The sequence below is a fragment of the Mustela erminea genome, chromosome 6 (assembly GCF_009829155.1).
Source record: "Mustela erminea isolate mMusErm1 chromosome 6, mMusErm1.Pri, whole genome shotgun sequence".
Taxonomy (NCBI): Eukaryota; Metazoa; Chordata; class Mammalia; order Carnivora; family Mustelidae; genus Mustela; species Mustela erminea.
Genome location: NC_045619.1, coordinates 77,215,246 through 77,237,339, shown reverse-complemented (window position 1 = coordinate 77,237,339; position 22,094 = coordinate 77,215,246). Strand labels below are relative to the sequence as shown.

At 35.5% G+C, this 22,094-nt stretch overlaps 1 protein-coding gene and 1 pseudogene across 5 annotated transcripts in view; one reads left to right on the top strand and one right to left on the bottom strand.

Annotated features, from left to right (window-relative positions):
• The window catches only part of CNTN1 (contactin 1), a 353,101-nt gene that overhangs the window by 165,420 nt on the left and 165,587 nt on the right, over positions 1-22,094 (bottom strand). The window lies entirely within an intron of this gene.
• On the top strand, positions 801-20,320 carry LOC116593530 (annotated as a pseudogene).

Genomic DNA, 22,094 nt, shown 5'->3' with positions numbered 1-22,094 from the left:
TGAATAAGTGAAGGAATGAATGGACCACCCAATAACTGTTCCAAAGCATTTGCCATAAAAAAACCGAAATTTAACTTTAACTCCTTAAAATAAGGGTAGGATGGTGAAAATAAATAACAAGGAATGCCTTTTATTAGAGTTTTGTTCTTTGTTAGGGATTATTGCTACTTATAAACATAGTCTAAATACAGTCATCTAACTAGCAATATTTTAAAGCATTTTTTAATATGCACTTCACTGAGTGTCGGAAGTCTGTCTTCTAATCTGAATATTCACGCTCGAGTCAGAAGGAAAAGTTTTCATTATTTTGAGCTTGTCTGTGTCATACCATGCTATCTTTTCCTTCACTCCAAAATATTGCCTATTTCAATAGGACACTGAGTCATCAGCCTGACAGCATGTAATTTATTTCATTTAATGGGTTTCTTGCTGTTCAAATATAAAAGCATCTTTCAGATCTTGTCCACACATTTGTTTTCTGCTAGAGACTTGTTCTATTGTGTCACCAGTTATCCTATCATTTGTGACTCCCTGATCACATCCCTAAGCAGCGTTGCAGAGGAAAGAGGCAGAGAGGCTGAAACCCACTCCTGCTAATGCAGAAGAAACTGCTCTTCTTCCTTCTGTGGAGGACATACCATTCCGTTATTCACAGCTCACTCCCCAGCCCCCACAGGCCTGAAAGTGCTGCAGCAAATGAAAAAAACAAACAACTCTGACAAAGACGTGCCACTTACAGGAGCAGACCTTTTTCTTCTCAGTGGCTGAAAATACATAATGCTTAAAAGCAGGAACCAAGGATGCATTCCTGTCCCCGAGGCCGCACTGTGCTGGCCAGCTCCCTGAACATGCTGGCCTTGAGCCCCGTGGCTTCTCTACTGGCGGCAGCATCCCCCAAACCATCACAGATCTCTAGGTGTCTAGTGACTGCTGTAACCCTGACATGTATTAGCACTTCCCTAATTTCCAAGGAAATTCAATTTCTTTTCTCCCCCATCCTTTATTAAATGTCTTAGTCACACATTAAAACAACATGTTACCATAAGACAACATAGTGTGGCACACTATATTCCTTCCTTGCTTTTCCTTCTTTTTTCCCACACTTGTCTTGTTCACTACTTCTCCCTTTCTAATTTAGACAATGCTAGTGTTCTCCTTTGAGTATTTTGGTCCATATCCAGATATTCAGTTTTCTGTTGTACAAACACTATCTAGCTCTTATGTTTAGTTCTGGCATAGGCTAATCCACATGTTATTTTAAAAAGCTTCAACAATACATTGGCAAGCATTTAGCCAACAACAATTATGTGCGAAGTATTCAGTACTGTTATATAATTAAAAGATTATATAATTAAGGCCAATGCAACTAATATTTCATTTAACTGATGGTCATACAATCATTTACTTTGACAGAGAACAAGATTTTATAAATACTGATAAAATATTAACATATATAATCAAATGGTCACATCTCTATTTTATTTTATTTTTTTTTTTTTTAAAGATTTTATTTATTTATTTGACAGACAGAGATCACAAGTAGGCAGAGAGGCAGGCACAGAGAGAGGAGGAAGCAGGCTCCTCGCCAAGCAGAGAGCCCGATGTGGGGCTTGATCCCAGGACACTGAAATCATGACCTGAGCCGAAGGCAGAGGCTTAACCCACTGAGCCACCCAGGCGCCCCATCACATCTCTATTTTAGAAAGAAAAAAAGACATCTTGATCTACCCTCAACACAGTTTATGAAAAGCCATGTCAGGGTGCCTGGGTGGCTCAGTGGGTTAAAGCCTCTGCTTTCAGCTCAGGTCATGATCCCAGGGTCATGGGATGGAGCCCCCAACCCCCAATAGGGCCCTTTGCTCAGCAGGTAGTCTGCTTCCTCCCCTCTCTCTGCTTGCCTCTCTACCTACTTGTGATCACTGTCTGTCAAACAAATAAACAAAACAAACAAACAAACAAAAACAAAAATAAAAAAGAAAAGCCATGTCAAAAAGAATATTTACTTATGGCGTTCATACTATTTCTGAGAAACATTTGCTATACAGTATTATTTTCAGAAAACAGTTAAATGAAGCTTATTGGAATTGAATGCAGATTAATATAAGTGAAAAGACACCAATATCTCCTACTCTACGTTATAAGAGCAGGGGACATTTTATCCTCAGACTCATTTTCTGAAATTCTGCTTCTGCTATACAAGTCACTTAATCTCCCTGAGGAGTCAGTCACCCAGTCTGTATAATGGAAACCCCAGTTCCTTCTTCACAAGATTGTGAATACTAACACGTATATGGCTATGGATACGTGTGTGCATGTACGTGTGTGTGTAAGTAAAAACCCTACTAACATATGTACAAAACACAAGTAAATATTAAAGTGGAATAAATTAAATTTTCCAGAAATAAAATTAGCTTTTGAATCTAAAAGACTAAAAGACACCACCCTTTTAGAAAGGGGATATTATATATTTAAAAGTTAAGTCCATTAAACATCTTCGTGTCAATATTCTATATCTCCGATTAATTTTCAGATGAAATCTAACTTAAACATCGGTGACACATCTCCCGCTCACTGAACAACTGCATACTTTAGACATTCATCTCCAGCCTCACACTGACTTCTTTAAACTCTGTCATCAAGTTAATATTAAATTCAACAGTTTTCCTGCAAAGTCAGGAACAATATTGTAGCAGCTTCCTGCTATGATCAAATATACTTAGCAAAACTTTCTGAAGAACTTGCTGTTCAAAGCCAAAGAGTAAGAGCACACATTCATGGAAAATACCCCATTTTCTGAAAATGAAAAGGAAAGAGTATCCTTTCTCAGAACAGTCATCTATTGTTCCACTAGCAGGTAGAATATAATAGTCTTTAGACTGCAACCATCTTAGTCCCTGAAACAGCCCACCACTCGATTTTCTGTGAAGTATATGGAAAAGGAGTAGCGATACAGTAGATTTCAAGACATTTCAATAAATGTAACATCACCAGATTGTGAAACATGACTGAGAGGCTTCTGAGAAAAAAAAAATTTTTAAGTGCTTTGAAGATACAGACATTAATTGAGTGCTGACAGCACAACCTGCATTATATAGAACAATTGACTACTCACATTTTTAGATAATTAGATTTGTGATTAAGCTAATTACCCATTTATTTTTAAAATCATGTAATACTTGCAGAGAGACTTAAAAATAGTAGAACCCCTGCTTGTGATATTTATAGCACATTATTTTTCACAGGCTAATTTAAGCTAGTGATGTCATACAAGACTATAATTGACGAAGTCACAGTTATTCATAGAGGTAGTTTCAGGAAATCATCGCTTTTAGGTAGTAAATAAAAAGTCCTACATATATTTTGTTCCACATTTTAGGAGTGTATGTATATAAGGTTAGGTATCTCTTGAAATCTGAGAAAATGCAGAGAGGACTTTCTGATTCCAAACTATCCCCCGCCTACCATCCCATGAAAATGACATGGTGCCAATTCTACCCAATTATTTTGCTTGAAATTATAAGATTGAGATACTAATGGAAAATGGAAATAGTAATCATGAGCAAATCAGGCAATATGATTTTCTAAGTATTTGCAATTCCAAGAATTACTGATTCAGTCAATGAACAAGGGAGGAGATGTTTTATCAAGCAAGATTTAAAACTCAAACATATATTTATGAGATTCCACTCAACTTCTTTCCTATCAGTGTATTAATAAGAATCCATTTATTAATCAAGGACAAATACATATTTTATTATACTTTGAATATAGTGCTACTTTTGGCAAAGAATTACTATTCACAAAAACAGATGAATATCAAATAAAAGGTAAAATATGACAGGTGAGTTTTGGTACAAGTTTGGAAGGATACTGGGAAACAGAACTGATAATTGCTGTGTTGTCAATGATCTGCATAAAGGATCAGTGAAAGCAACTGAATGGATCCAAATAATGGGTAGGGATGTTGAAGATAACAAGGAAACCTCAGCTAATGGGTTAGTGCTTCCCAAAATACAGGCTAGGACCTACCTACCTTAACAGCACTTGGATGTACTTGTTAAGAAAATACAATTCTGAGAAACTCCCAAGAAAGTTAGAGTCTCTGGGGAAATAACCCAAGTATTTACATTTTAATCAAGCTTCCCAGGTAATGTGTAGGCATGCAAAGTTCAAAAACTATTGTAGTAAGTATATTAAGTAAAGTTCAAAATATTTCCAACACTTAAAGAGAACAATCAAAAAAAAAAAAAAAGAGAGAGAGAGAGAGAGAACAATCAAATGTGTGCTGAATTCATTGGGCCACATCTTTAACCAGTCCACTCTAAAAATCAGAAGGTATGCAACATTCAGCAACTCACCTCTTGAAATTATGTCTGCATGGTACTTTGTTGTGTCATTTGCTCTGGGTGAGAATTGAATATCCTGTATGTCTACATCTGATTTACTTTATCATGCCATAATGAAAGAGGCATTTTGATATATCACTTTGACTAATACCTGGAAGGTTTCCTACTAAATGAGACCTGTTGGACTACAATGACATGACTGAATGTGCTGTTAACTTCTCTTGTTGCCCAACGGCAGTTCAAACTGATCTGAGATAGCTGTACTACTACAAAGAAATGTGTTCCATGATACCTTCCCTGTGATTCATATCTAACAATCCAGAACAGAATTTAATAAGTCTTTGACAGCAGAAAAAAAAAAAAATTCCCATGCCAGCAAGATAAAACTTTCAAACTTCTTTGCTTTTTGCTCTTAGACATTCACAAAAGAGCAAAACCTGGGAAGAAACCATACCAGATTGAAACACTCACTCAACTTACACTGGGAGTTTTAAAGACTTCCTGGGCTGTAATCTCTCCTTTGTACAACTTTATTCCTTTATAGAGATGGTCATGTCTAATAAAAAGGATTCACTGCTACTGCCACTCAGCTTTCTGAAGCTCCACCTGAAGCCATTCTCCCTAATGCAGCTGCAAAGTGTCAGTATGTCCGCAGCTGCTTCTTGCTACACAGTATCTGTATATCTTGCATGTAAAAGAGCAGGTATTTATTCTATCCCACCAGTCTAAAGGCACATTAAATTTCCGACTGTCTTCTGACAAGAGTCCCACCCATGATTAAAGAACAAGGCTAATGATCTTATATCTCCTATTAGCTGTTGTTCAGGTTAAGAGAGATACCACACAGAAGGAAAGAGTAGGATATAACCTTTGACATTCCATTTTTTTAAATAGGAGAGAAGAGTCACTAGCTATAGGTATTGTGTCAGTACTTAAATTGATGAGTGACTCCTACCAAAATAATTTAGGCCCTTATAGGTAGAAACAACATAAGATAGTAATTTTTTAAATGCACTTCATTTCTAGTAAAATTCTAGTAAAACAATTCAACAAGTATTCATTTTTGAAACACATGTAAGAGGGTATGCGAGAATATTTGTGCTATTTAATCAGACATCAGTTTTTATTGCATGCTATTCAAAGACCAAGAAATGTGTTTCATTTTCTTTGAAGATTGTAAAATAATGTAATCAGAGATAGTTAGATGGTAATTTTTAATTATTCATTCACCCCATACATATTTATGAAGTACCTACCACATCGTGACATTTTGTAGCAGCCGCAAACATAGTAATAGTAAATCAAAGATGTACATACAATGAGAGACTTTCTACATTTAAATGTCTCAACAGCAGTTTGGCTCATTCCACTTTCTATACCCTATCTGCCTAATGCAAAGCCTTACACATTGAAGGCACTCATTTAATGTCTGTTGAATACATTTATGGAGTAATTACTAAAAGCAAAGCATTGGTTGATATTTGATAGGCAGATCTATGCAAGGAGAAGAAAGTGGCAACAGTAAAAGCATGAAGGAGGAAAGTAAAGGCTAAATTCAGACAACTCTGCAGAGTTTAATATGGCCAGAGCCTGAACTCATGGAAGACAGCCTTAGAAAAAATAAGTGGGAAGAAGAGTGTAATCAAATTATGGAACCTTAAATGCCAAGTGCTGAACTTTTGGTTCCTTCCACAGCAGTGAGTGAGTTTTCCTTGCTGAATTGTTCTGCAAGAAAATATCATCATTCTCTTTAGTCCCAAGTGCTTTGGTTGATGAGCACTCTGTTCTTGTCTACTTTCCATGGTTCTATTGACAGAAGAGTTACTGGGGAAGCTCCCTGACTCCTACATTTTGATGCCCTTATGTGGAGGTTTCAGATTTACAACAGCAACACGGTCTTGAGCTGCACAAAGAGCCTTATCCCTTTTTACTCAAATTTGTATTAAATATTAATTAAGTTTCCAATAAGATAAGAGTGGATACATCCTTCCATTTGTATGTAATTTCAGAACAAATATGTGGCTGATGTGAAAACTGAAATCTAAAAGAAAGGGATTCCATAGTTTCTGTTAATAACTTTAATCTCTCACAATATAAGTAGTTATTTCTTTGTATCAAACATAAGTCTTATCAAAAAAGTATCTATTGAGCACTTACTATATGAAAGAGCCCAGACTAACCCCAGCTGGCAATAGACATGGAAGCAAATTCTCAAACTTCAGAAACTTAAAGACTAGTTAGGCACAAGGATCAGAGCACTCTCACTGAATCTATACCCAATCCCTGTTACCAGGACTAACCTGTGCCATAAGTTTATTTTTTTTATTTTATTTTTTTTTTCATTTGTTGTTCTTTCTTTTAATTAATTTTTTATTTTTTATAAACATATATTTTTATCCCCAGGGGTACAGGTCTGTGAATCACCAGGTTTACACACTTCACAGCACTCACCAAAGCACATACCCTCCCCAATGTCCATAATCCCACCCCCTTCTCCCAAACCCCCTCCCCCCAGCAACCCTCAGTTTGTTTTGTGAGATTAAGAGTCACTTATGGTTTGTCTCCCTCCCAATCCCATCTTGTTTATTTTTTTAATGAACATGTATACATGTATCTGAAGCTCAGTGAATAATACAAAATTTAATTTGATCTTCAAAAAAGTTAACTCTCTTGTACTCTCTGCCTTAAAATTTGTCAATGATACACCATCATTTCATAATTCATTCAACAAATATCTATTGAGTATTTTATATGTTATACTATATATTATACTAGGTTATAGAAATTACAATTATTATATTGTCTATTTTATACTTTAGAATAATATCATATATTCTATAATTACCACTAGAAATATCATAGAAATTAAAAATTAATTAAATGGTCCTTAGTTTAATAGTTAACAGAAAAACACACTCCATCATCTCTCAACTGGCAAGCCAGGCTCTGTTCTAGAAGCTTAAGTATTAAGTAATATTCATATGAACCAATCATGTAGTTATTATTATTAACCTCAGTTTATGGAAGAGAAAACAAATCTCTTCTATATTTCAAGACGTAGATCAAGATTTATCTTTATAGGAAAGTCTATCCTCTGGTAAACTCATATGAGGTTTTCCCCATTTTCTAAAATCATTAAGTGAGGGGTCTCTGGGTGGATCAATCAGTTATGTATCTGCCTTTGACTCAGGTTGTGATCCCAGAGTCCTGGGATCGAGTACTGCATCGGGCCCCCTGCTAGGTGGGGAGCCTGGTTCTCCCTCTGCCTGCTCTGCCTGTTTGTGTTCCCTCTCTTGTGCTCTTTCTCTCTGTCAAATAAGTAAAGAAAATTCTTAAAAATAAATAAATAAAATCATGGAGTGATTTGTTTGACTCACTCATGGATTCCTTATTATAAGGAACTTGCTTATCTTTCAAATGCAAAGCCAATTTCAACTGAATATAGGGACACTTTATTACAAAACGTATTTGAAGACAATTTCAGGGGTTGAGAAAAAAATTATTTTGGAGACGTGGTTTCTTTGCCAAAATTTGGTATTTTGACAGGTCTTGATGGCTTATGAGGGAAAATACAGCAGAACATTTGATTATAAAACTGTCCTGGAAAGTCTGGTCTGGGCATATGGTAAGAGCATTTTAAGATATTTATATTATCAAAAGGCAATGAGATTAAAATACAAAAGTGTAGATGTAGTCAGAATTCTTCCATATGACTATTTCATTTGGCAAGTTATCTCTGCAATTGGTAAATGGGAATACTAACATGTACTTGTAAGAATTATATGAAAAATGTACACAAGACACCTGTATTAGTTTTTTTTTTTAAGATTTTATTTATTTGACAGACAGACATCACAGGTAAGCAGAGAGGCAGGCAGAGAGAGGAAGGGAAGCAGGCTTCCTGCTTCACAGAGAGCCCGATGCGGGGCTCGATCCCAGGACTCTGGGACCATAACCTGAGCCAACGGCAGAGCTTAACCCTTAAGCCTCTGAGCTTAACCCACTGAGCCACCCAGGTGCCCTGTATTAGTTCTTCTTCACCCCATCTAGATTAGAAGTTATGGAAAAAGAACATGACTTATACATATTTTCGTATTTCTATGGGGGTTTAAATACTTTGCACCTTATGTGATCAATAAATACATGTGTGTGCATGTGAGTGGGGGTATATGTACTTAATCCCATGGAAGATATGTCATAGAAGAAAATTGATAATTAAAAGAAAAAGCACCACATATGTGAAAGGCTATGTAACTGCCTTCAGTTAGAAGCCTTTAAGCACAAGATTCACTATTAAACAGTTAACACTGGTTTAGCATAATTCCATGCATTTCTGCAAATAGGAGGAATGATACAACACCATTTCTCTTCCAAGATCTAATGGATTCTCTAACATTCTGCAGTTGCCAATACAATTTGCACTATAGATACATAAAATGAGTAATTTAGTTAGCAAACGTAGAAACGGTTATATAGGAAATTTCAATTGTTTAAAAATATTTAAGGGTCTAGCATATACCCTGTGTTAGGTCCTTAGATTCAACAAACCCAAGATCTATGGTTCTTAGTTTCAAGGGGACTCTGGACCTGTGAGGAAAAGGAGGGAGGTCAGGGCTGAGTTCTCTCCTCTTGGCTTGCCCATTGCCCATTTGGAAGACACTGCCACTTGGCAAAGGAGAAGCAGGGTTTTGGTGAAAAAGGAAGTTGACTAGAGATTTAGTTTTGAATATATAATAGGTTTCAGTTTCCTATTATGTATCTAAGCAGAGCTACCAAGTAAACATCTGAAAAAATGAGACCAGAATATGGAAGGTGTTGGGGTTGGGAATAGGTATCTGAAAGTCTGCATAGAGATAACATTTGAAGCTTGGTAACAGGTATAACTCCCAAGTCAGTTTGTTTTATGCAATGGAAAAATGAAAAGGAAATTTTAAAAAATAGCAGAAATACAAACTTGAAATGATTTTTCCCCTATCATGGCTCGTTCACTAACTAAAAACCTAAAACAAGGGAAGAAAGCAGTGACAGCTGTATCTATTGGCAGGGGCCCTGAAAACTTTTGCTTAATTGCCAGAATTATTTACTTTATTCAAGTTTCTATGAGTTTAGAAGAAATACTTTTGGCTTTTGCTCAAAAATTCTTGCTGAATTAAAACAGATTTTTAAAAATCTTGCTTGGTGTTTCAAAGATTTAAGGAATATCACTACTGTAGTTTCAGTTTCTTAAAGTTGTTAGAAAGTCATAGGTTTGAGAATGCAGTAACTCAGCCTTATTTTTGTGAGCTAATTTTGAATGCATAAGACTTATTAAGGTTATTAAAAGACTTTTAGTCTTATTCAATAAAGTATCAGGGTTGAATTCAATACATCCATATTTCTATCCCCAAATCCTAAATCATTGACATTTTAAGCAATTTTTATTTAGCTTGAAAATTAAACTTCTTTCATGACTATACAGAAATGATATAAAGACCTCCACAGTTCGGGGGCCTGGGTGGCTCAGCAGGTTAATAAGTCTCTGCCTTCAGCTCAGGTCATGATCTCAGGGTCCTGGGATCAAGCCCTGCATTGGCTCTGTGCTTGGCAGGGAGCCTGCTTCCTCCTTTCTCTGCCTGCCTGCTTGTGATCTCGCTCTCTCTCTCTCAAATAAATAAATAAAATCTTAAAAAATAAAAAAAAAAAGATCTCCACAGTTAAGGTGGAAAAAAAAAAAAAAAAGGTTAGGCAATTAATTACCCCCTCCCTTCTGTAACCCTCAGTTTGTTTCCAGGAAACATATATATTATTTTATAAAGCTGAAAACCCCCATTGATCACAGCATCTTTAGGGCATACATAGTGGCATAGTTTTTTTAACCTATAAGCTCAGCTACACTGTAGTTATGTCCTTCCTGCCACCTTCTACTAATTGCATCTGTCTAATCTTTGCATCCTTTATCTTCAGACAGGCCTAATGCGAAGAGGCAACTTCTCAGTGTTACATCTTTAACTTTATCAGCCAGCTGGTTTTTTGACTAGGACTAAGCTGCAGATAGAGCACAAACTCTTGAGATATGGCTCCGGTATGGAAGAGTTCAATTTATTCTTTCATTAAACAAGTATTTTAGCAAATTTTCTTTTTTTAAACATTTTATTTATTTATTTGAGAGAGAGAAAGCATGAGTTGGGGGAGAGGCAGAGGAAGAGGGAGAAGAGGACTCACTGCTGACAGTGAGCCCGACGTGGGGCTCGATCCCAGCACCTGGGATCATGACCTGAGCTGAAGGCAAACATTTAACTGATGGAGCCACCCAGACAGCCTTAGCAAATTTTCATGCAAAGCTGAAAAGGTAGAATATTCAACATTGTCAACATACCAGTTCTTCCCAACTTGATCAATAGATTCAATACAATCCTAATCAAATTCCCAGCAAGTTATCTATGTTATTTTGTTGTTGACAAACCATTTCTAAAGTTTAGATGGAGAGGTAACAGAACCAGAATCAACAACACAATATTAAAGGAGAATAACAAAGGCAGAGGGCTGACACTATCTGACTTCAAGACTTACTGTAATGCTATAGTAAACAAGATAGAGTGATACTGGCAAAAGAAAAATAGATCAATGGAACAGAATAGAGAGCTCAAAAATAGATCCACTTAAATATAGTCAACTGATCTTTGACAAAGGAGCAAAGGCAGTACAATGGAGCAAAGATCATCTTTTCAACAAATGTTCCTGGAACAAAATATGACTTTAGACATGGACTTTACACTCTTCAGAAAATAGATCACAAATCTAAATGTAAAATGTAAAACTGCAAAGCTAGAAAGTAATGTAGGAAAAACCTAGGTGACATTGTGTACATACAACACCAAAAGCATAAAGGCACATTCCATGGAGAAAAAAATTAATAAACTGGACTTCATTAAAATTAAAAGCTCCTGCTCTGCAAAAGACTATATCAAGAGAACTAAAAAGCAAGTCACAGAATGGGAGAAAATATCTGCAAAAGATATATTTGAGGGGCACCTGGGTGGCTCAGTGGGTTAAGCCGCTGCCTTTGGCTCAGGTCATGATCTCAGGGTCCTGGGATTGAGTCCCGCATCGGGCTCTCTGCTCAGCAGGGAGCCTGCTTTCCTCTCTCTCTCTCTCTGCCTGCCTCTCTGCCTACTTGTGATCTTTCTCTGTCAAATAAATAAATAAAATCTTTTAAAAAAAAAGATATATTTGATAAAGAACTAGTATCTAAATTATACAAAAAACTCTTAAAACTCAACAAGAAAACAACCCAATTAAAAAACGGCAAAAGATCTGAATAGACACATCATCAGTGAAGATATACAGATGGCAAATAAGCATATGAAAAGACGGTCAACATCACATGTCACTGGGGAATTGCAAACCAAAACAAAAAATATCACTACACATCTATTAGAATGGCTCAAATCCAGAACACTGGCAACACCAAACGCTGGTGAGGAGCCTGGAACAACTGGAAATCTTCTTCAGTCCTCGTGGGAATGCAAAAATGGTAGAGCTACTTCCAAAGACAGGTTGATAATTTCTTACAAAATTAAACATACCTATAGCATCTGATCCAGCCTTCACTCTCCCAACAGATGACTTCAGGATTAGTCCAGGATCTTGATCACTCTTAGAATTTACAATGGATATATTTGTATTTGACTTTTATTGATAATTTTTGTGAAGTTTTAGGGATTGATATCCTGTGAGTAGTGCTCCCGTAAAAGAAATTACTTATTTGTTGAACACCTACTACATTCCAGATACTGGACAGATATATTTTACATATATTTTACCTTCAAAATAACCTAGAGGTAACTGCTTTTCATCTCAATCAGCAAATCAAGAAAATGAAGTTAAGCAGTTAACACTACTTGCCAATGATAATATATGATGGTCCTTGGATCCTAACATCTTCGTCCACAGCACAGTGCTCATTTTCATTTTTCTCATCATTGGAATATACATATAACAGTTCAACTCTGCCAGGGTATCTGACAAGCTCTCTACATGAATTCCCTCTCCTAATACCGTCATAACGCACTGCAATGGTTAATATAATTATCCACGTGAGGGCATATTTTCAGAGAGATTGAGTATATTTCTTTTGTTATTGTGGTAAAATATGTACATCACAATATTTAACATTTTAAACATTTTTAACTGTATAGTTCCGTGGCATTAAGAATACTCACATTGTGGTGCAATCATCGCCACAATTCATCTCAGATCTTTTTAATATTCTCAAACTGAAGTTACAGTGCCTTTTAATATTAGGAATATGATATGGTCCTCCTCTATTTATGGCCAACTAAATTTAAAATAATAATAATAATAATTATAATAATAATAGAATGTGTTATTATGTGTTAAAATGTGGTCCACAAGGTTCTGCTTTGTCTAATTCCTGCTTGTCTATCACATGCTTTTCTATGTCTGACTCATGGATTTCTCAGAGTGGAACCTAAACATTCCTTAGAGAAGCTGTCTCTCAATCCACAAGTGAAATAATGGTTTTCCTATTGCACTTTCATAGTTCCCTGTGCCTTTCCCTCATTGTAAGTATTGCATTTTATGGTTAAATAATTATCAATGCATGATGCCCCCATTGGTCTATAAGCTTCAAAAGGGAAAACTCCAGAATCTATCACATGCCTTTATACAGGAAATGTTGAATTAACACTTTTTAAATCCTTGAAAGGATAAATTAACAAATGCCTTGAGAGTATAATTATTTCATTGACCTAAAATAATAATTATGTAATACTGTACCATACCTGAAGAGATAAACTGAAGAGACTAAATAAAGAAGAAAGAACATACCTGTTGCCCCGTTCCCTTTCCTCAATCACATTCTAATTGTACAGTCATATTTAACTGTCTTGGTAATTTCATTTTGTTTTAAATCACTCATGGCATCCACTATCTGTCTTTCCCTCTTCACATTGTGGCTAAAATCCACTCAATGAGGGTCAGTGATTCCAATTACAAGTCTAGCCACTTCTCACCAACTTTTTAACCAACTTTTAAAGAATCTCCCTAGCTTATTTGTAAATAAATTACGTGAACAGATGGAAAGTGAATTTGCTGAGATAGCAGATTGAACCCTTACAGATAATAACTTGAGAAGGGAATGTTCAATGCTTTAAGTTTTTATAGCTCCATTCAAAATACTTTTAAGGATTTGCAATGACTGGCTCCATGAAGAAACTACTCTGCTGCTCCAGGACTGTATACTTACAGGCATGCTATTGTGGGGTAAAGTGAGAGGCAGTTGGGGAGTGAGGCTTGTTCTTTGTCCACAAGAGTGGGCATCTCTCACATTGTTCAACTTTGCTTTGTTTGTATAGAGCTAGCCATCTGGCAAGACTCCTACTCTGTATACTGAACCGATAAAGTGCTCCTGTAGACATTGTACTTGCTGTCTTCCCTAACAATAAAGAAATAGAAATGTGCAAAGAAAATCGCTGGCAAAAGAACAAATAAACAAACATACACAAGCATATTTGTTTATTTTTCATTTAAGCACATTTCTTTAAATATCTAATCTTTAGTCTACAATAAATAATCACAAGTTAAGATAGCAAACCATGACCCAATCTATTCCTATGTTTCTTAGAAACCATGGATGACTAAGTTGCAACTTGAATTGTGTCTTCAATATTGTCTTTTAACACTCAAAATACTGTTTTTTAAAATTTAAACCAATGTATCTATAAAGAGTTTTTTTATAATGTGTAGTTATTTAACAGATTCCTATGGAAAAGTAATAACTGATTTTTTTGAATGTGGATTCTTTTAAAAATATGAATACATTAAGGAAATTGATAATACAACCACATTGCTTTCAAATATAAAAAGTCTATAATAGAGAATAAGAACATTTAAATCATTATGAAGTAAAGTTAATCAGAATATAAATAAGGCTTAAATTTGTCACCACGAATTGGGACTAATGATTCCATCCTTTTATGGCTATAAACTCTTTCTGATAATCTAATGAAAGCTATTTAACATCATCTCCAAATTATGCAAACTCACACACAACATTTGATAGATACTATGTGAAGACTATGAACTAGTTTTAAAGTTCTGTATGGACAGTGCCCGTGGCTGTGCAGTCCCAGTTTATCAGTGCTTATCAAGTGCTTTCCATGGAACCTGAAACATGGAAAACAGCCACCGAATATCTCTTAAATACACGAATTCAGCATTACTCTGGAGGCTTATGTAAATAAAGTACAAAATGAAGTAAAAACTCAGATTTTAAACAATTAGGAAAGAGGAGGCAAAACTATTATTTGCTTACTATGTGATTATATACAAGAATAGGAAAGAAAATGGATTTAAATGAAATATGAAAATTAAGAGCAAAGTGGCTATACAGAAGATAAATATAAACCAAACAATGGCTTTCTTGTGTATTAACAATACTTAAAAATAAGAGAAATAAAGCCTTTATGTACAACATTAAACACAATTGCTGAGTAGTACTCTGAATAGTGTGAAAAAAATTTTAAAAACTGTAATTATTTACTGATATATCTAAAAGCAGCATTGAAAAATTGGAGAAATACAGCTTTTCCTTGGTAAAAAGACTCAATATTATTAATTTTTCCAAAGCATCATACTTGCAATCAAAATAGAAATGGGATCTCTCTAAACTTGACAGAATAGGCCTCAATTTCATTTGAGGATAAAAATTGGTGAAAATGACATTAAGAACATTTTGAAACAAATAATAGCTCATGATAGCAACACACTTATCACTAACTACTTTAATGTATTTAATCCTCACAGTAAACCTCTGAGCCAAATGACATAAATATCTCAATTTTATAGATAAATTAAAAAACAAATATGTAAAGTAATTTTATCCAACGTCATACAGTTAATTAGTTTGGATGCTGGGATTTATACCCAAACAGTTCAGCCCTAGAGTTCAGGTGCTTGAATACTGTGCCAAATTCTTTCCCAAGACTAATAAAATGAGAAAAATCCCAGCAGATAGAAAACCATAAAATAAAGCTCCATAAATTAAAGTGTGATGCTTGGGGCACCTGGGTGGCTCAGTCATTAGGCATCTGCCTTTGACTCAGGTCATGATCCCAGTATCCTGGGATCCAACCGCATCAGGCTCCCTGCTCAGCGGGAAGCCTGCTTCTCCTTCTCCCACTCCCCCTGCTTGTGTTCGCTCTCTCGCTGGGTCTCTCTCTGTCAAGTAAATAAATAAGATCTTTCCAAAAATAAATAAAGTGTGATGTTCTTCCAAGAATAAAGAGATTCAATAATAGGTAACATTTCCTGGGCATTTACTATGTGCCATACACTTTAGATATATATTATGTTGTTTACCCCTCACAATTATCCTGTGATACAGACTCTTTCTTTGTGTTCATTTCAGAGATGACATAACTGAGGCACATAGATTAAGCAATTTGCCAAAGATAAGGATGTTATTACAATGGGGAACTAAGATTTGAACCCAATCAATATAAACTGAGATAAATTAAAGGTTGAAATGTAAAAAATCAAACCCACTAAAGAAAAACAAATAGGAAAAGGAAGAAATATATACCAATCTTTGAATAAAAGAAAACACAAAGGAGAATTTTTAAATTGGATATCCTAAAAATTATTAGTGAATTTAAAAGTTAAAATATAAACTGGGAAAACTTCAAAAAGATTATAGACATAGCTATACAGAGCTTGGAGCAACAGATGTGAAAAAAATACTAAGATCACAATAGATAAATTGATAAAAGACATGATTAGATACATGAAAGAAAAAAATTAATGATTAAAAAATAAACCAAAAAATGCAAGTTTTAAGAAATACTTAAGAAATTTTAACAAAATAGCATTTTAAGAAATGCTATTGATTTTTACAGCATTAAAATTAATATTCATTGACAGTATGGATGCAATGATTAATATTTTCTAATATCACTACAAGTAGCAGTAACCAAGACAATCTTTTGAGAAAATAATTTGGTAATATGCATTAGAGGTTTTTAAAAAGCTCAGATATTTTGATACAGTGATTCTCCATAAGAATGCTATTCTAAAAAAATAACTAGTTATTTATGTTATAATTAAGTAAAATGATAAATTATCAGGAGGCTTTAAAATTATGCATCATAATAATCAAAATCATAATCACAAAAAACTTTACTTTTTTTTTTTTTTAAAGATTTTATTTATTTATTTGACAGAGAGAGATGACAAGCAGGCAAAGAGGCAGGCAGAGAGGGAGGAGGAAGAAGGCTCCCTGCGGAGCAGAGAGCCCGATGCGGGGCTCGATCCCAGGACCCTGAGATCATGACCCGAGCCGAAGGCAGCGGCTTAACCCACTGAGCCACCCAGGCGCCCCACAAAAAACTTTACTTTTATGTAAAAAAGCAGGACAAAATAAAATAGATTATAACCTCAAAAATGCAAGGTATACAATAGGTTCTCAACTGAATAGAAGGTAGGAAGGGATAGAGAAGAGGGGAAAAAATATTGGCAGTAAAACTTTAAGACAAAGTTTTAGAAATACATCAAGGCTTACAATAAATTACAATAAATATAAATGGGTTAAACTGGGACGCCTGGGTGGCTCAGTTGGTTAAGCAGCTGCCTTCGGTTCAAGTCATGATCCCAGCGTCCTGGGATCGAGTCCCACATCGGGCTACTTGCTCAGCAGGGAGTCTGCTTCTCCCTCTGCCTACCATTCTGTCTGCCTGTGTTTGCGCTCTCTCTCTCTCTGACAAATAAATTTAAAAAATCTTAAAATAAATAAATAAATAAATAAATAAATAAATAAATGGGTTAACCTAATTTATCTTCTAGAGGACAGAATTTCAGAACTGAAAAAAAAAACTTTACAAGTTTTTAGGTAGCATTACTGAGTATTTAGAAGAAATAAAATTGTGAAGTAATAATACCAAATTATTATTTGGTATAGATTTGGTAAATATATTTGGTAAATATAGATTATTTCTGTGTGGCATTATGGGTGATCTCTGTTATCTTCTTTATATTTTCTACAATCCAAATTGTCCTGTGATTAAAGATATATTAATAGAAAGTAATTAAAGCAAAAATTAAGATGATTTTATTTTTATGTTTTTGTGTATTTTATAAAGTGATTATTTTGACAAAATATCATTATAGGTTTACAATTTTATCCTTGCCAAAATAAATAAATAACAGAATATGTAGACGTATCAGTGCAACATAAATAAAACTATTTTTAAAATTAAGCTCTATAAGTGACCCAAGAACAGATTACCTCTGGGTAAAGCTTTAATAGATTATTTCCTATTTTCTACATCAGAACATGCTACTGCTACACTTTTTTGTTGCAGGATAGAAGATAGCTTTGTTGGGGATTTCATCCTCAAACCGTATTTCACAGCAGCATCCTTAAAGCCAGAGTATTTTTTTGTGTCTGTGGAGAATGCTTAAAAACATCTTTCTTCTCTTGTGAAGAAACAGTGTGAATTGGGCCAGTAGGCAGTTGCAAAGGAAGAAAAGGAATATCAATTCTATAATCACTAGAATTCTCTTATTTGCTTTGGAACACTATGATGTCTATGCTTTAAGTTTGGGGAAATGTAGTTGCATTTTTTTCAGTCATATGATTTCAGTAATACTTTTAATTGTCAAGATTTGAACTGGAAAAGAACAGATACTATAACTGTATCATCCTTATTTTCTCAAGACCAGAAATAATTAGCAAGTGAATCTAAGAATACCTCTAACTTAGAAGATCAGACTTCTCATTAAATGAGTCATTCTCTACCTTGATAAAAATACCTGGACTCTTTTAAAATACACCCATGTCCAGGTTGAAAACCCCAGTTATTCTGTCTGGAGTGATGATTAAAAACTCCTCAGGTGATGGTCACTTACGGCCTGAATTGAAAACCATTGCATTGTTAGTGTTCCCAGTACTGTCTTTGTTTCCCTCACAGTATTGTAGCAAGTAAGTGATAGCTAAAGTTTCTGGAATAAATTAATAAAAGATGATCTTCAGGAATATCTTTTTTTTTTTTAAAGATTTTATTTATTTATTTGACACAAGGAAAGAGATTACAAGTAGGCAATAGAGGCAAGCAGGGAGAGGGGAGGAAGAAGGCTCTCCGCGGAGCAGAGAGCCTGATGTGGGGCTCGATCCCAGGACCGAAGGCAGAGGCTTTAACCCACTGAGCCACCCAGGTGCCCCAATCTTCAGGAATATCTTAAATATACTAATTTATATATCAGTTTGCTATAATGAGTCAAATGTAAAGTTTAAATAATGATACCATACAAACCCAAAATGAAAAGTCAAAACCTTTAAAATGAATTTTACTATAAACTACGGTACTTATACTAAATAATGACATTGTTAAAAAGGATTTTATATGTACAGGTGTGTTGATATTTATATTTCCTTCAGAAAGGTGTGTATATCACATGGGCTTATTGAAGGAAGAATACTATTTTGAGCTGTAACATACCATGAAAGTGACACAGACCTGAAGGGTGAGCAACAGGTGAAAAAAATCACATAAATATGTGTCCTTATGTGACCATAGGGTTAGTCCCTATGGGCATAGAAGAGGGAATAAATAGTTTTCATATCACTCAGTTTTCTGTGTTACACATTCCAGACAATATATAAAGAATTCTCTGAGATCCGAAAGCAAAAATAATCTAGGACATATACCATCTATTTTCAGTCTTCACAGCTTTCTAATTATCTACTTTAATTATTCTTAATGACGTGTTTCTTCTTGTCTGTAATGTCTTCATTGTTTTTTGTTTAAAGATTTTATTTATTTGAGGGGTGCCTGGGTGGCTCAGTTGGTTAAGCAACTGCCTTCAGCTCAGGTCATGATCCTGGAGTCCCAGGATTGAGTCCCGCATCAGGCTCCTAGCTGCATTGGGAATCTGTGTCTCCCTCTGACCTTCTCCTCGCTCATGTTGTCTCTCACTGTCTCTCTCTCAAACAAATAAATAAAATCTTTAAAAAAAAAGATTTTATTTATTTGAGAGATTAAAGATTTTATTTATTTATTTGAGAGAGAGCACAGAGGCAGAGTGAGATAGAGTAGCTATGCAGGGAAGCCTGATGTCAGGCTCCATCTCAGGAGCCTGAGACCATGACCAGAGCTGAAGGCAGATACTTAACTTACTGAGCCACCCAGGCACCCTCTGTGTAACAGTCTTTGAATCAAATTTTAAAAAGGCACAAATAAACTGATGAGATTCATCTAACCCATATGTCTAAAGTAATCAGAATGAATCACTAATAGAATTTAAATTATTTCAAAATGCTTGCTTGTTCAACTTTTCTGTAAGTATCTGTCTGTATGTCTACTTGCCTGATACTTAGTTCTTTTGTTTACTTATCCCATCATAATCAAGGTTAATTCTTGGAAAGGTGAGAAGTGATCCAAATTTATCTTGGGTTATTTTTGCTCCACTTCTATGTATCTTTCTTGTCCCTGTGCCCTTTCTCTCTTACCACCCGATGCCAATTGTAATAAGGCTCCTATCTCCTATCTTTCTCTCCCCCCCAAATTATTTTCTAATCATTCACAGTAAGTTATAAATGCCATAAAAATCATTTTACAGAGCGGTGTGAACAAGAAGGGGCAAGAATGTCCCCTGACCAGCTAAAGCCCATGCACCACTGCACAACCCGTCCAGGGCTTAAGTCCTGCTGCTGCTGCCCAAGAGTAAGGCTGAAGGGGATGCTAAAGGAGGTAAAACCAAGATGAAGGATGAGCCATTAAGAAGATCTGCAAGGTTATCTGCTAAACATGCTCCTCCAAAGCCAAAGTCCTGCAAAGAAGGGTGAGAAGGCACCCAAAGGGAGAAAGGGGAAAGTTGATGCTGGCGAGGATGGGAATAACCCTGCAGGAAACAGAGATGCCACAACAGACCAAGCAGAGAATGCTGAAGGAGCTGAAGGTGCTGGAGATGCCAAGTGAAGTGTGTGCGTTTTCGATAACTGTGTACTTCTGGTGACTGTGCACTTCAAAATACTGTTTTTAATCAAGTTTTATAAAAATGCAGAATTTTGCTTTACTTCTTTTTAAGGTATGTTTTTTAGCACACAGAGTACTTCATTGTATTGGGGGAAATGGCGTATGTCACTAATAGAACATTTTCAAAGCTAGACTGATACAAGGGAAAAATACCTTTCCCTTCTAGTTTTGAGAAACTTCCTCTTGGTTCTCAGGAGGAGGGATTCCTTAGCTACCTTAGCACAAACACTTTGGTGGTGTGGAAAAACTAAAATTCATTTTTATATGTCCTCTTCTCTCTGCCTTCAACAGAGACTTGACTCCTTTAAACCCAGAGACCTGCTGGAGCTTGACCCCAAGAAATAGTTCCCAGTATGTCAGGCAATCCGGATTTTACAGAGTCACCACTGAGATGGTGTTTCTCAAAAGAGTTCCTTTTTTAGCTCGTGGATTTTCAAATTGATAATTCTGCCATTTTCATTTCATTTCCTGAAAGCCAGAGTCAGGTGGTGAAAAGTTGTTAAACAACATGCTAAATGTGAAATATCAACCCTCACTCTAAACTTTTCCCTGTTCAGAGCACCACATGAAGACTTCCTTGGGTTTTTATAGCAGCTTTCTAATGTTGGTAGTCCATTGAAGAAGGGAGTTTGAGAGTTGTATGCTGTTAGCAATCATCTGCCCATGTACTGCCTAAAATACCACGATTGTTCATGAAACGTATCTTTAAAAAGCTAGATACAGTTTGGCTTGGGAAAAAATCATTTCACATATCCAAAAATAAATAACATTTTACAAAGGAGGCAAATGGTCTAAACTGAATATACAGAACACAATTCCATTTTTCCCCAACTACCAATGCCTGATACGTGAAATTAGGTTCCTCAAATTTTACTTTCAAATCAGACCCCATTAATCAAAATTCAAATCGGGCAAAATTTGGACAACATGGTATATAATAATCACCTACACAAGATCTATATGAATGAATGTGGTAATATCTATACACAATGCTACCAAACTAGTAACTGTGAAATTCTTAGCTATTTTTGATTTTCTGATTACCCTTTTTAAAAAAATTAACATACAATGTATTATTTGTTCCAGGGGTACAGGACTGTGATTCATCAGTCTTACATAACTCACAGCACTCACCATAGCACATACCCTCCCCAATGTCCATCACCTGGCCACCTCATCCCTCCCACCCTCTTTCCCTCCAGCAAACCTCAGTTTGTTTCCTCAGATTAAGTCTCTTACTATTCTTCTCCCTCTCTGGTTTCATCTTGTTTCATTTTTCCCTCCCTTCCCCTAGGATCCTCTGTCTTATTTCTTAAATTCCTCATATCAGTGAGATCATATGGTAATTGTGTTTCTCTAACTTATTTCACTTAGCATAATACGCTCTAGTTCCATCCACATCATTGCAAAGGGGAAGATTTCATTTTTGATGGCTGCATAGTATTCCATTGTGTATATATACCTCATCTTCTTTATCTACTCATCTGTTGATGGACATCTAGGCTCTTACCATAGTTGGGCTATTGTGGACATTGCTGCTATAAACATTTACGTGCACGTGCCCTTTTGGATCACTACATATGTATCTTTAGGGTAAATACCCAGCAGTGCAACTGCTGGGTGGTAGGATAGCTCTGTTAATGACCCATTTTTGTAATAAAATGGCTATAGCCATGGCTTACAAAATAGAGGTCCCATAGGGTGTTTAAAAATGTTT